This window comes from Cyrtonyx montezumae, unplaced genomic scaffold (genome assembly GCF_038088225.1).
Source record: "Cyrtonyx montezumae isolate F1298 unplaced genomic scaffold, pur_monq_1.0 scaffold_12, whole genome shotgun sequence".
NCBI lineage: Eukaryota > Metazoa > Chordata > Aves > Galliformes > Odontophoridae > Cyrtonyx > Cyrtonyx montezumae.
In genome coordinates this window covers 16867277-16882112 of record NW_027071848.1, presented here as the reverse complement: position 1 = coordinate 16882112, position 14836 = coordinate 16867277, and the positions used below count along the sequence as shown (strand labels likewise).

General features: G+C 41.3%; 1 protein-coding gene across 2 annotated transcripts in view; it reads right to left on the bottom strand.

Moving 5' to 3' along the window:
* Nucleotides 1–14082, bottom strand: part of WASF3 (WASP family member 3) — a 61670-nt gene extending 47588 nt beyond the window's left edge. For both annotated transcript variants that reach the window (XM_065730139.1, XM_065730137.1), the window contains exon 1: nt 14033–14082. The gene's annotated coding sequence lies outside the window, so the exon portion shown is untranslated. The remainder of the gene's footprint in view (nt 1–14032) is intronic.
* Nucleotides 14083–14836: the final 754 nt, after the last annotated feature.

Sequence of the window (14836 nt, the reverse complement as noted above, 5' to 3'; positions counted from 1 at the left end):
CAGATTGAGGATTAAAAGTATTCCAACAGTAGGTCATCATCAAAATGGTGAAAAAAGGATTTTACGGTGAAGTCTGCTTTGTAGGATGGGCAGGGGAGGGTTTTTAAAACATGGTTTCATACATGGACATCTACAGCTTACTACTGTAGTTTGAATTAAAACAGCAGCTGTTATCTTATTACAGACACACACAGAAAAGGAAGTGTTTAAAAATTTCAGTACTGATTTACCTTTATAAATACTTGCACTCAAAAGCATACAACTAAAACCTTGCAAACCACTGAAGCTCTACAGAAGTAATCTGGAAAACCCAAAGAGCTTCTGGGGTGTCTGAAGAGCAGAACCGTCAACAAGTGGTGTGAGTGAAATATTTCTACACGGGATGGGGGCTTTTCTACAAAAGAGCAATAAAAACTATTACTCAGAACCAAGTGACTTCTTAGCTACCCATACTCAGCAGTTTTCATGAGATTGATAAAGACAACTACAAAGCCTCTCATCTTTAGAGTGGGTCTCAGCTAGATCTCAGTCTTCAACTCAGACGTGACAGCTGCAGCACCAAGGAAGACACAGCAGCTCATGTTTTCCAGGCAGTCATTACCTGAAGATATAGTTGATGCTGTCCAAACACCAAGCCTCTGAAGACATCTAGAGATGCAGACTTAAAATGCATGCTGTCCTTGGAGTGTGTAGGGTTATGGGTCCACTCCTGAGCTCTCTAAGGATAGCTCCCTTCCTTCATGAGAATTGCTTTGATGGTAGATTTTGTTGCAGCATCTAGTGCATCCACTGCCATCAGTTCCTCCTGAATGAGTTTAGGCTCTTGGAGTTTTGCTTTGAAGCATACAATGAAGTAAAAATACTCAACCTGTATCCAGTATCTCTCTCTTATTCATTGTCACTCATTGGAATATGGGAAAAATACTTATTGCTTGACTATATTAGACAGAAGGTGTGTGTGGATCAGAAGCTAGAGCTAGCAAAAGCATGAACATCTTGTGGAATTCGTGTGTGATTAAATTCTTGATTTTCTATGATTTCGCTGTCTAGAAAAGACAGCCTGCTAAGGCCACAAGCCAGGCAGTAACAGGTTTGTTAGGCATTCTGACAGGAAAGAACCATGTTAGCACTGACCAGTCCCCAAATGTTACCTCTTTGACACCTCAGTGTTTACAGGTTTGCCCAGGCCAACACTCTCCTTGGACAGCCGCACTGAATCCTCACTGCAAACAAAGCCAGACCCAAAAATAACATCATGCCACAGATACAACTGTCTTCTAGGTCCCTTAACACACCAGTATCAACCACAAGGCAGGTATAGGTCTTTCACTCATCTTAGATCCAAACAGAAAAGATTCTCCAATCACTGAGAAATACAGATAGGCTCCACACATGTTTAAGCATCCCAGCCAGGAAAAAAAAAAAAAGACCATGAAATCACTGAAGATATTCACCCAAGGCTCCAGGGGACACAGATACAGGCCTTCAAGTTAAATGTTTCACGGAAAAAAAAAAAAGCAGTGGATAAGGTGACACGAGCAATACTAAGAACATTCAGATAGCCAACAGGCAACACTGAAAGCAAATAAGGGAGCTGCCCATTGCAACAACCACAGTTAAGAAATTGTTCAGTTCAGATTACTCCATAAGTAGTAGAAGGTGATGTGGTTTATAGCTGACTGCTTTATAACATTAGAGAAAAGTAGAAGAATAACAGAAGCAAGACCCACTGAAAAAATATTGTCAAAAATACCACACATATACCTGTAAAAAGAAACACCTAAAAACACTAAAGAACACTAAGAGTGATATATGAAGTTTAGAAGGCTTCAGAATGCCAAAAGGGAAAAAAAAATACAACCTGATAACTTTATATCTTTCCACACAGTAATCCACTGCGTCTTGATCTAAAACTTACTGTCAGAATATACCACTGGGGTAATCGCTACACTTTGCCTTCCAATACAGTTCTCATAGCTCCTGTTAAAGTGTTAGGATGGAAATATATAGAAAAAACATTCAGAGGTTGAAATAGGTATCTACAAAAACTTTATACATGCATTTATCACTAAAGTCCATACTAAACAAAGACCAGAATAGTCAGAATGCTTCTATTAAAAAATATTTAAAAACCACCACAGTCAGTGTTTTCTATTGGGGCACATTTCTCTTTTGGAGAAACAACCAGCTGCCCTCAAAAGCAGTACCTTACAAAAGCAATTTCCATGAAGAAATTTTGATACAATGAAAAAAATCTAGATCTGATAACTAAGTCTAATATACTAAAGAGAGCTCTATTTCTTAGCATGTATGATATTTTATATGTATACTCCAGATCTCCCTTAGCAATTCATATTAATGTGACTGCAGGTACGCCATCATTCTCTCACCCAGACTCTTGCCTATCGCCCTTCTCCAGTCTTCCAACAAACAAAAAAATATCCATTTCAACTATATTTTCAATGACCCCACTGCACTCCTCTGCTGAAGAGGTCTGAAAGTCACAAATAGCATATGTTGTTTTCACAAGTTAAAGAGAATTGTAAGGGTTGAAAGGGACCAGAAATCATCTAGTCCAACTCCTCAGCTAAAGCAGGTTCCCTAGAGTAGGTTATACAGAAGGGGTTACACAGAAGAGCATCTAGGCATATATTGATTACTTCCAGTCAGCCAGTTCACAGTCCACTTCACTGTCCACTCACCTATCCCACATCTCCTATGCTTACCTATGAGGATATAGTGGACAGTCCCAAAAGCCTTGCTGAAGTCAAGGTACTCAGCATGCACTACTCTCCCCTGGTTGACCCAGCCAACCCCAGAACAACATAAAGCTACCAGATTGGTCAAGCATCATTTCCTCTTGGTAAATCCATGCTGACTACTCCAACCACCTTCTCCTAACACGATGCCATGCCTGGTGGAGAAAGCTCCAAAATTAGGGCATGGCTCATGCTTGAGAATGGAAGCAATCAGGTCTTTTGGTTATTACTGGCCACTCTGCTGAAGAACAGGAAGGAGATGGGAGAGGACAACAGCGAATCTGGCACAGGTTCAGATCTAAGTCTTCCCGTCTCCACACAGGAGCACACAATGCTTCAGGGCTCCAGCTCCCCAGCCCACAGGACAGAGACTGAGAAGCACAGCTGTGACACAGTGCTTCCCCATGTCACTCACAGCTGCTTGGGGTTGGCAGAGGAGCAGCGCAGAAACAAGTTGTTACAGAAAAATACAAAATTTCTGGAAATTCTGTGTTAAGCACAATTAATTCAAGCAGGCTGAGTAGGTATAGAATCTTTTTATTTAATGGTTCTTCATGAAAGAGCTCTTTAAAGTATCACCTGATCCCATAGGCTACAATTTTTCAAGAAAACCAACAGTGCAGAGATGCCCTGCACTCCAGAAAGGCTTCTGTTTAAGAGTGGTACATTATCAGGATAATTATTTATGTCCCTTACAACAACAACAACAAAAATTGGAACCAAATAAAGTTATAAATCTTCCCAATAAAGAGTTAGAATAACAGTAACCAGTATCCATACAATAATCCTTGTCCTGAAGTGGTTCACTAAAGATTGAGGTTTAAGAGTTTACAGCTTGGATCACTAGAACCTTCTAGATATAATCTTGCTGCTACAGAAATAGTTTTTCTGCTTAGAGAAGGGCATAACAAGTAGAACAAAGAGCCCACCACCCACTAGCAGAGATCCACCAATGGTAATCTTGTACAAGTTACAATTCTGTAAAATAAATAAATAAATAAATAAAGCAAATAAGCAATTAAAAGCTATTAGCCAGACTTCAAGCAAAAGTATGCAAGACTACACAAAAGACATTGCCAGATTTCATGGCCCTTCACAACTTTGCTGCCTCTTTCTGAGATGAGGACATTGATTTAACAGCTGGAAGTGATAATGCACTATCAACTTCAAGAACAAACAGCTCTGGAGCTATTTATTCATGCATTAGCAACAAAAGCTATTAAAAATAAATAAGCATGGGTGAAAACTACTACTCAATCAGGTGACTGATACATGAAGTCTCCTTTTGACTACAAATGATCTCTTTGGCAGAGACTACGCATTCATAAGGAAGTGATCTTCACTTTCTTCTAAGCCATTACAGTATCAGTAACCATTCTTGGATAAAATTGCTATACATCTCAATTTTACACAAAATGGTTAAATAATACCCTTTGTTGTTTTGGGTTGTGTTGCTGGTTTCTTTTTTTATTTTATTTTTTTGTGGGAGGCGAATACAAAAGGGAAAGCAGAGACAGATATGGCACCTGCAACTCATTCATCCTTAAGGACCAGCTGTTCAATAGGTCACACATTTTTCTACTCAGAAACTCAGAAAAAGTTGTTTCATGCCTCCAGAAAAACCATAACATGCAATTTTCTCACTCTGATCAAGCTAATTCTTTTCTTCTTTTAACACTCTCTAAGAACTGCATTTAAATCAGCAAGTCCTGCAAGCTTAGAACACAGAAAATCAACACTATAATGTACACCTGAAGAAACAAGCAAAGGAAGATTTTTTATGAGGCACTAGTAATATCATGCAAACTAATCCATAATAGATTTTAAGTATTTCTAGAAATCTTATTTTTCCTGCAGTAACATTTATGTTTTGTTCATTAGAAGACTTAAAAACACACTTCTAACAAAAGAACACTGTTCCTTCAAGGCCTGTATTTCAACCAAGTTTTAGTTTCAAAGTTTTCCGCATATATTTTAGTTTTAAAGAACAGGGAGTTGGAACATCTTAAACAGAATATGATCACTTAAATAAGCATCCATTACATTGCCTGGTTTTCCTCCTCCATGTTCAACACTCATATTTCCAGCCCTCACAGTTTAATCTCCCTAATGTTCCCCACTCAGTGCTAAAGCATATTATTTTTCTCCGTCCTTACCTTCTCCCTGTAATTTAATAAGCCTAAACTATCTTCTTTGGGTATCTGGAACTGCTATACATTGTATTTATATTCACCTGTAACAAAGCATAAAATTAACTTTGAAGTAAGCTTTGTGTACTTAAGGGATGGCAGGCTACACAGTGAAAAGCCTTCATTTGTTGGTCACTCCATCTTCTATTGTTTCATTAACAGCAATAGTTCTAATGGAAGACAAATAAGAAGAGAGATGCCCAAATTATACATTTAAAGCCGAAGGTTCTTAAGCTATCTTTATAGTTACTTACAAATAAATAAGCTGTCCATTTACATCTGAGCCTCAACATTTAATTTCAGCTTGGAAAAGTTACAAAAAGATGCCTTGTTTTCGGCTGTGTGCTTCTCTGGAGCCCTGTAACTTGGCTGAATAAAAACCTTGCTAGGCTATGATTAACACTGAGCAGCTCAAGGCGTAGCTGCGCTTGTTGTTTCAACCTCAACAATCAACTGTAATGACACACCATTACATTTAAGCTTCCAAAAACCATTTAACATTTGATTCCACTGAAAACACTGTTTTACTACATTTTGAAAATAAAATCACTTTTCCCTCATTTAAAGATCCACGATGATGCCAGACATATGCTTGTTTTCCAAACAACAACTGTTTAGAAGAGAGAATACTCTTTCTGATGTCCCTGCCAAAAACAACATTCTGTGGTTTAAAGATATCTGATAGTAAGCAGTTTGCTCAGAAGAAGAAAGAAGGGTTTACATCTGGCAATGCATTTGAAGTCTTACATCTACTTTCCCCCATTTTAAGTTTCTTTTGCGATGATGGTTGCAGGGGAGAGAAGGGTTTGCTGTGTTGTGCTTGTTGTGCTTTTTCAAAATCTCCAAGCATTTCACTCTTTAAAAACACAAAAAGCATCTGAGGGTTGTGGGTTTTTACCAGAAATGGCATGAAACAGAAGTTCACCACAAAGCAGTTCTTTCTGAAGGGAAATACTAGGTTATAAAAGAATGACTGAGAGGGAAGTAAAAGAAGAATTCAGAAGAAATCAGAAGAAATGCTTAGGAGAGAATCTGCAGCATGAGGAAGGGGAACAGAAAATCCAAATGAGGAAGTGCCACGCACCAAAAAGTGTTAGCAGATTCATCTTAAAATATAGGACAAAGGAGAAAAGATTAAACTGGCAGCTTTCAGCTGCTGCTGCCATGGGCAGAAGGACAAACCAAACCACCAGAACTTGCCCTTCAAAGGCGGTTATTTAACTGCTCCTGAAGTCATTTCAGATTAAGGGATGGAGAAAGTAGTAGAAACACTAAATACTTCTTAAAGACTTACTTCTGTGCATTTCAGAAAGCCACAATATTAAGGCAATGCTTCAAGTCTCCAACTCTTTACTTGCTATAAATGTAAAGCAATTGCTTCAGCAGAGATGATCAAGACAGGTAGGATCTGTGGAATGGAGAGCTCCCAGAGATACAAGGTGTCTGGGCCAAAGGAGACATCTCCACCACAGAAATAAAAAACCAAGGTGCTGAATGCTGAAAGAAACTCTCGTGCTTGCTTCTTCCTGTAGAAAGAACAGTGGGCAAGCATGATGCTTTCTGTATATCTGCAGTTCTGTTTGTTCAGCACAGCCTGGTAAACGTCCTTCTACTACACAGAAAACCTAGAACTAACAGTAAGCTGTACCAAGACAACCTGCTTAAAATCTATCCTAGGGTTAACTACAGCCCCATTCCGGCTTTAAGTTGGCACATGGAGGCTGGAAGGAATTTCAGTATTCAAGCCATGTGCAAACAAACAGAAATACATGTGAGCATCTTGAAATCCAGTGCAGAAGTTGAAATAATCAAATGCAGGCTTTATTTGAAGTGATGTGCTATCTCCTCCATGTTTACATCTGTTTAAGCATTCAGAGCAGCAGTCAGCCTTTAGAAGAAAGAGTACATTCCCAGGAAATAAATCTGCAATAAACGTATGCAGATAGAAGTTCCTAGCATTTGCTAGGAAGCTCAGCAGCAAGCTGTAACTGCTACAAGAAAACAAGACAGACAAATTTTCACTAAAGCTCCCATTCTGATTCAGAAGTTTAAACCCTTCATTTCTTCATTCACATGTAATGATATGCAGAAAAGCTTCTCAAAGTGTTTCCAAAGGCTGTTTAAAAGTCCTAAATAAAACAAGCTCCCAGGCCTTGTCTTATAGCACAAGGATCTCCAGAGTTGCCTGCTGCCCTGATAAGAAAACATAGCGTTCATGGCACACAAACAGCTTTGCTCAACACTATGGAATAATGACCTTTTCCACCACAGGATTCCAAAGCAAAGTCAAATAAAATCAAATCCATGCTGGAATATAGTTAATATACTTGAATATTTTATGTCTGTTACCCATCACAAATACAAGTCCTCCAACTATTGCTTATTACTAAGAAAATGATTGTCACTATGGAGACGTACAAGAACTCTGGGATACAACAGCTAAAGAACTGAAGGCTCAGACTATGAGCAAACTACATATCATAATGCTAATTAATTTTCCAAATCTTGAGAATACGGAATAGAATCTGTACCTTTACCAGACTTCATTTTGGTTTTCTTTTAATGTTTGTTTGTTTATCCTTTTTAGATAAAGGGAGTTCTAGGTACAAGGGCTATATGCTGTTCACTTGTTTTACCAGGACTCTGTTCAGCTGCACAACCGTAACACAAAGATGTCTCCTTACCTTACAGGACATCAGAAACAGAAGACAAAAGACTGTTTAGCCTTTTTCAACCTTTAAATGAAGGCACTGCAACACAGTCCCAGGCTGCAAGAAAAAGCTACTGGAGAAGGATGAGTGAGCAACAGCTGCAGACAACAACTATAACCATATGTGTTAACTAGAAATGCTCAAATAAAAGAATAGTCAAACTCCTGCAGGCCATTACAATAACCAGGAACAGAATAAATTGCACCCCCAGATTCCAGTCACTACAAAGAGTCCCCTACAGCAAGTGATGAGCAGGCAAATGGTTAACTAGCCTGGGAAAGAGGGTCCTGATGGTTACAGTTTATCTTCTGTTCTCTACTGTAAATATGGCAGAGTTCCAGTAATTCCTAACTTATGCTCATTGTCCTTCACACGCAGTCTTAATTAACATTAGGTCCTTTTTGCATTAGCAGCCAGACTTGCATAAAACATTTCTGATGAGATTATACAAGTCTTCACTGATGTGGTGCTTTGTTCAGCTTCAGCTTCTATGAATTCCCGACAATAAAAGGAAATATTTTTGTCCTTTTAGACTACAGGCAGATTAAGTTTTGTTATATTAGCACACAGTTCTGCTTTGATGATCTAATCAGCCCAAGGATATGGACACATAAGCATCTACCAGCCACAGCATACAGAAAATAGTTTGTCTGTCTATACTTGGCCTTTAAATAAATGAGACCTTCTCCTTATACACAGCACATAAAAGACAGCTGAAACTACAGCGTTTAAGAAAATCATCTTATCTTCTGGCCAGTACTGCTTGTGCACTGAGAATCACTTTTTTGGTGAGGTGCTATCATACCAGAACACTGAGCTTCACCACTGAGGTCATGCAAGAGGCAAGCAGGGTCTCCTGCTGAAGACAAGCACTCCACTGACACTGTTAACGTCAAGGAGACATTTCTAACATGACACAGCTTAGAAATGTCCGACTTTCAGGCTCTCACATCAACACACATACTGTGTGTGCTATCTTGTAAGCAGTCTGGGAAACTCCAGCCTCTGAAACTGTTGTTGTCATGTTGTATTTCCACTGCTGGTATGTTCATGCCATCAATAACCTGTCTACATAATCTATCAGAACAACAAGATTGTTGGATAGGCTTCATAAAGCAGGAAGTAAGCACGCTTATTTAATCCATAATATTACTGCACACTCTTATCTATTTACTCTGCAACCTAAAGAACAAGACACTGAAGAAAAAAAACACTGAAAAATATGAGCAGAAGTAACAAAGTTGAGCACCCTAAGAAAATCCAACATCACCCAATTCCCAACAAGCAGACAAAAGCGTTCCATGAACCAAGAATCTCTAACGCATTAACAGCGGGGCAGTACTGTGTTAGCTAGAAAGAAACAACACCAGAAGATGAGGGCCTCCACTTGGGCAGCATGTGCACCCCTAGAAGCACATTCATCCAAACTAAATGCGTCAAAAGATTAAGAAGCCTCTACATCTTGCTAGCATAGCCCCAGTCCAACCAGCATCTTGTTTCTGTAGTGAACTGCTCAGCAACAACTATAATAAACGTAAGAAACTGCTTCACATGCTCATAGTGGAATACCTGAAATTATGACACAACCTCAGAAAGGCTGGATGAACAACCTTCAAGAAAAATTTGCAAGAAAAAAGAAAAAAAAACACACCAAATGACATCAGAGAGATGTCACCACTCCTCGCCTACCTGAAAACGTCCAGTAACAAGCTCACGTAAAATTTCCAATGCCTGAACAATTATAACCACTAGCAGCAGTTGCCAAGAAGTTGGAGAAATCTATCAACTGCATTTAGATCATGCATGAAATACCATTTTCACTATTTACAATACAAACTTTCCTTCCCAGTTTCAAAGTCTTGTCAAGCGACATAAGACTGAGTGTAAACAAAAAACATAATACATACAGCATTCTAAACAAAGTGCATATTCAGACACCAAAAAAGCACACCTGGAACATAAGTCACACTCATTGCAACTGACAAACTATGCTTTTGCAGCTGCACAGGAGGAGACAACTCCTGCATAAGCCTCCAAGAAAACCTGTGACATTTGAACTTAATGGTGATAAATATATTTCACTAATGTGAATTTATCTGTGCATACTGCTATGCAAATAAATGATGCTTGACAGAGTTTTACCACAAGAAATTATTTTATAGTTTCTGTGTTGTGCCAAGTTCAGCAACAGAGATGCAAAATAAAATGTCATACCAAAGGAACAGTGAAATAGTTTTGATTTACAAGACTAGAGAAAAAATAAGTCAGGCCATAATTTTGTGCACCACATTTGCAAATCATATTTTTACTCTAGGACAGGAAAGAAAATGAATTTAAGTCAACCTAAAATGCTGTTTCTGACAGATTCATTGGAAGTTAGGACGGCCTCAGACAGATTACTCCTATTTATATCAATTATAATGACCATAAAATATGAACCTAGGGCAGATTCAAATTATTATGGATATCTGTATTCACTTTATGTCACTTACCAGGACTTCAAAGGTTGCATCACATTGTGAACACTACTACAAAACTCTAACTTTTTACAGAATGCAAGATTAATCCAAAAGCTAAAGCCAAAATATTTGTATGCTGACCACATCCAAGATGTTTATTTTAGCTATGTTACTATGTTCACTGATTCTTAGTCAATTCTGTTACTCAGCACTCAAGTTTTCATGCCAGTTCTTTCCAGCACTTCCAATAAACAATGAAAAAAAGCAATAGAACAACCATCTCTCATCAGAGAACTTGAAATTATGAATGATTAATAGAGAATCAACATATTTTAAATGCAATCTGTTTAATAGTGCGCAAATGTTAGGGAAACATATTTTGTTTTTGTTTTAAACACAGAAGACAGTCAAACACAATCAAGTTCAACCTGAGTAACTCAACTTCTCTGCTTTTAAAACAAAAGATAAATAACTCAACAGTAACATTAGCAGTGGGAACTTGAAAATAAAATCAATGGGTCATAAAGACACTTAAAAGAACCACACACTGTCCCCCAGTCTTGATCCCTGCAAACACATTTGGCTATCAAACCCATAAAAGAACAAACAGGTCCTATCATGCCTGCAAGCAGGTAAGAAAGTGCTCCAAAGTCTTGAAAATGAGTAACCAGAATTCTGCTAAATAGAGAACTGTATTATAAATAAATAAATAAAAAGAGAGTAATTGACCACAGACCCAGAAAACAGTGTTAATTAAGCGGTCAAACATTTCAGTGGAAAACTGATTTGCAAAGTGTTTAAGGATCCCTGTAAATCCCTACCACAAATGAAACTGGATTTGTCTTCAAAAACACAAACAAGTCTTAATACATGCTTACCACACTAACAAGCCTTCACAAAAATTCTCCAGTAGTTTCACCTGACAAAAATAAAGAAGTTAAACGAGATAAGCTCTGATGTCACTGCTTTAAATGACCACAAAGATTTCCCTTTTGATCATCAGCTGCTTCTATGCACATATTGCTTTATTTCCTCTCAAACATTTTGTTTCTCCTTTTACGGGAGCAAAAAGAAATCAGCACCTAAAAGCATTTCAGTTACTTGAGATCTGAGAGGGGTGAAAAACCACATTATTCCTCCAGGTAAATACCCCCCTGGCATAACATTTCAGAGGCTCGTACAACAGGTTGGCTTCCCAACAGCTGGATCTAAATACCAGTAAGTGTGAAGGAAAGCACTGACAGGTTAATGCTGAACAAATAAACCTGGTCTTACTTCATATTAATTCATCATTACCACTTCTAAACAGGAGAAAACATGTCTGGTATAACAGTCCTCTTGCAGAGCCAAGGTTCAAGATGCCTTTACATAATTCTTAGACATTGATTTTCATGTTACAAAAATTCTGTACAAATCTGACATAGGTGAAGAGCCATACCCTCTACCTCTTCCTATTTCTGCTCTGAAGAGAATAAGCAGTTTTGAACAGTCACTACTCAAGGTATCCCTTGGAAAAGGAACCTTCTGAACACCATATGCAGCTGCATTTAACACTGGAAGACACTTCTTTCCAACCCAGCCCTTCCTTATACTGAATAACTTTAGAATTAGAGAACTAAGATTCAAGCCAGGTGAAAACACTGCCTCTCCATCTGTACCATCAACAAGTTCCCAGTAACAATCACAAGAAGTCCAAAACTTACGGGTGGCACCCAGGAACTAGGTGAGAGATTGATACAACTTTGAAGGAAAGAGATCATGATGTGCTGTGTTACACAACCTATTTCAAATTCAGTTACAAGACTGTACTGCAAGCATGCAACAACTAAAGACAGGTCCCCAAGAACAGACTTCACCAGAACGTTTTCTTTTTCACCCATTTCTCTTTATAAGCATTCAAGAGCTTTGGAAGATGATGCTGTGGGAGGGCTCAAAAGAATGAATATTAACTGCACATCTCAGAATCACAGAACCTTTCAGAATAGAAAAGACATTTAAGATCATCTAGTCCAACCGTCACCCCATCAATTAAACCACATCCCCAAGAACTACATCTACTTACAATAAGATAAGCAGTTCTCTCCAGCAGTCCTCACTACTCCATTAATTCTGCTTTCCACCAAGACTGAACTGTCTATGCAGAAAGTTCAGACAAAACAGGAATGCTTGCACAGAGAGCTAATCCACTGTCCAGGTGACACTGACATAGCGACTTAAATGCTCATCTGCTATAGCTCTTCTGTAATTCTCCTCAGTATCTGCTGGGGTTTGTTCTTTTTACAAACACTGTCCTACTAATCACTGCATACAAGAAGCTTTGAGCTAACATTACTATCATCTGTCACATCTGTGGCTTTTCTTTCACTTTCCTCTGCAAAGGAATACTGCCTGCAGACACTTACTGTTTCATATAAAAGCACGGTATGTTTCCTCTCACTGAAGGGCAAACCATACACATCTGAGCTAATGTAGTCACCAAAGAACAACCAGTGCATAAGAAGCTGGTATTAGCGCTCCTAAAATCATCATCATTGTTTATTTAAGGTATGTTACACAGATAGGGAATGCACTAAAAACAGAGCAAGATATGCTGTTATTAACTATAGAGAATAGTATGTGCTGAACTATATAAATCAAACTTGAAGGCTTGTTAACTCACTCCTGCTAAGGAAGTCTCCTTAAAACACAAGCAATTCTAATTCTGAAATAAAGTCATTTTTTATTATTTCCACAAACAGAAAGATATTAGCAAAGACCACATAACTTCCATAACTATTGTGTATAATCAAAACTATTGTTTCAGCAACCGATTAAGAAGTGTTCTCTAATCTTCATGATGCAAATGAAAGAGCTTTGGAAAGGGAAAAGAAAAAGGACTGACTCGATTATCTCACATAGAACAAAACCTCTTCATTCACTGCCTAGTAACTACACTCCCAGTTCCACAAGTCATGCAAACACCAAAAAACACCAGCAAAGTCACCCTTCAGCAATCAGTAAGAAGAGTTTGCTCTACACAACTCAATCCCAGAATGCTTCTGGAAATACATGTCACTTCCACACTGCTCAGAACAGTTTGGTCCTGATACAGGATGAACAGCTGCAGATAAAGCATCTTTCTTGCAGGAGCTACTTGAAAGCCACATTCGCAGAGCAAGAATGACTTAGGGCCTTCATTTCAGTGTATGCAGGCGACCGTCCTTCCACGTTTGTCTTCTCCTTAAATGAAGGCTAAGCTAGCGCTGAGTGCAACACCTAACAAAGCTCATTTCCACAGCTTTAATCCTTTGAATCCTCAAGTTTGTGAGCTCCGTGACTTGTCACCTCACCCTTACAGGTTTACAACTTGGGCACAGTCCTCTATGGCACTCATCTCTGCATCAGCCGGACGTCCCCGCCGCCGAGATGCGGGCTGCGGAGCAGGGCAGCGTGCTGGAGAATAAGAGCCGTGATGTTAATCCATGCCTTCATTCCCTCCTCCAAGCAGCACTGTGCTGCCCGGGATCACTGGCTCAGGCCAAGTCAGAACAACACCGCTATCTCACGCGAACACAATGCTTTTCGATTCCCCGCGTAAAAGCTCCAAAGACAAAATAAAGAGCCCAGCCCGCAACGATAGCGAAGCACAACCACCTCCTCCTCCCTCGGGATGCCAAGTCCCCACAAGTTCCCCGCTGCGTCCCAATTCTCCCCACCTTTCCCGCCGCCGACCAAAGCGGCACAAAGACGCGCAGCCCGACGCCGCGTTCCTATTCCCGCACGGACCGCAAATCCGAACCGCCTTGAGCGCGCGAAGCGCGTTCTGCCCGGGAACCTCACAACCGCATCCCGAAGCCGGCGCCGGCCCCACCGCACAGCCCTCGGGTTACAGACCACGGCCGGGGGACGCGGCGGCGACGCAGCCCCGCACCCACCTGGCACCGCGCTCCGTCCCATCCCGCGCCGCCGTCCGCTACAGCCGCCGCCACCACCGCGCGAAGCCTTCCCGGGCTGAGCCCCCGCGCCCCCGCCGCCCCGCCCCCCGGCCGAAAGCCCCGCCCCCTCGCCTCCCCCTTTGGCCCGTGCCTAAGGGGGCGGGACAACTCCGACGGGTAGCATCCAATCTCTCGCCGCGCACCTCGTTGATTGGCGCGAACAGCACCCAATGGAAACGTCAGGGGGAGGGCCGAGCTGTCAATCAGCGGCCCCCACCTGAGGTTCGCGAGCGGGCTGTCCGCGGGCTGCCGGCCCTCCGCTTCCCACGCGCGGAGGGAGGCGGAGCGGGGCCGTGTGCCCCGCGGGTGTGTTCGTCACGGGGCCGAAGGCGATCTCGCCTCTCCCGCAGCCCGGCTCCCGCCCCTTCCATCCCTCCCTCCCGTTGGCTGCGGGCATCCCGCAGCCGTGCCCTCCGCCCGCCCTGCTGACCCACTTCCCAGCGAATCCCAAGTGCGGGCCCCAGCCGGGCCCGCGCCCACCCGCGCTTTTGCCTGGGGCCTGCGGCGGGGGCCAGGGCTGTGGGAGCCGCAGCTGCGGCGCGGCCCACACAATGTCCCCTTCCCGTCCTTTGTGGCGATCCCCGGAGCGGGGGCTTTTGTTGGCCGCCGCAAAGCCTTCAGAAGAGAAGAGAAATAAAGCCCCGACGTTACCATGTGAATGAGGTTTCAGGGGGCGCGAGGGACTCGAAGCGGCTCGGGGCTCTCCGATGTGGGACCCGGGCTGGAAGTGCCCCGGCTCATCCG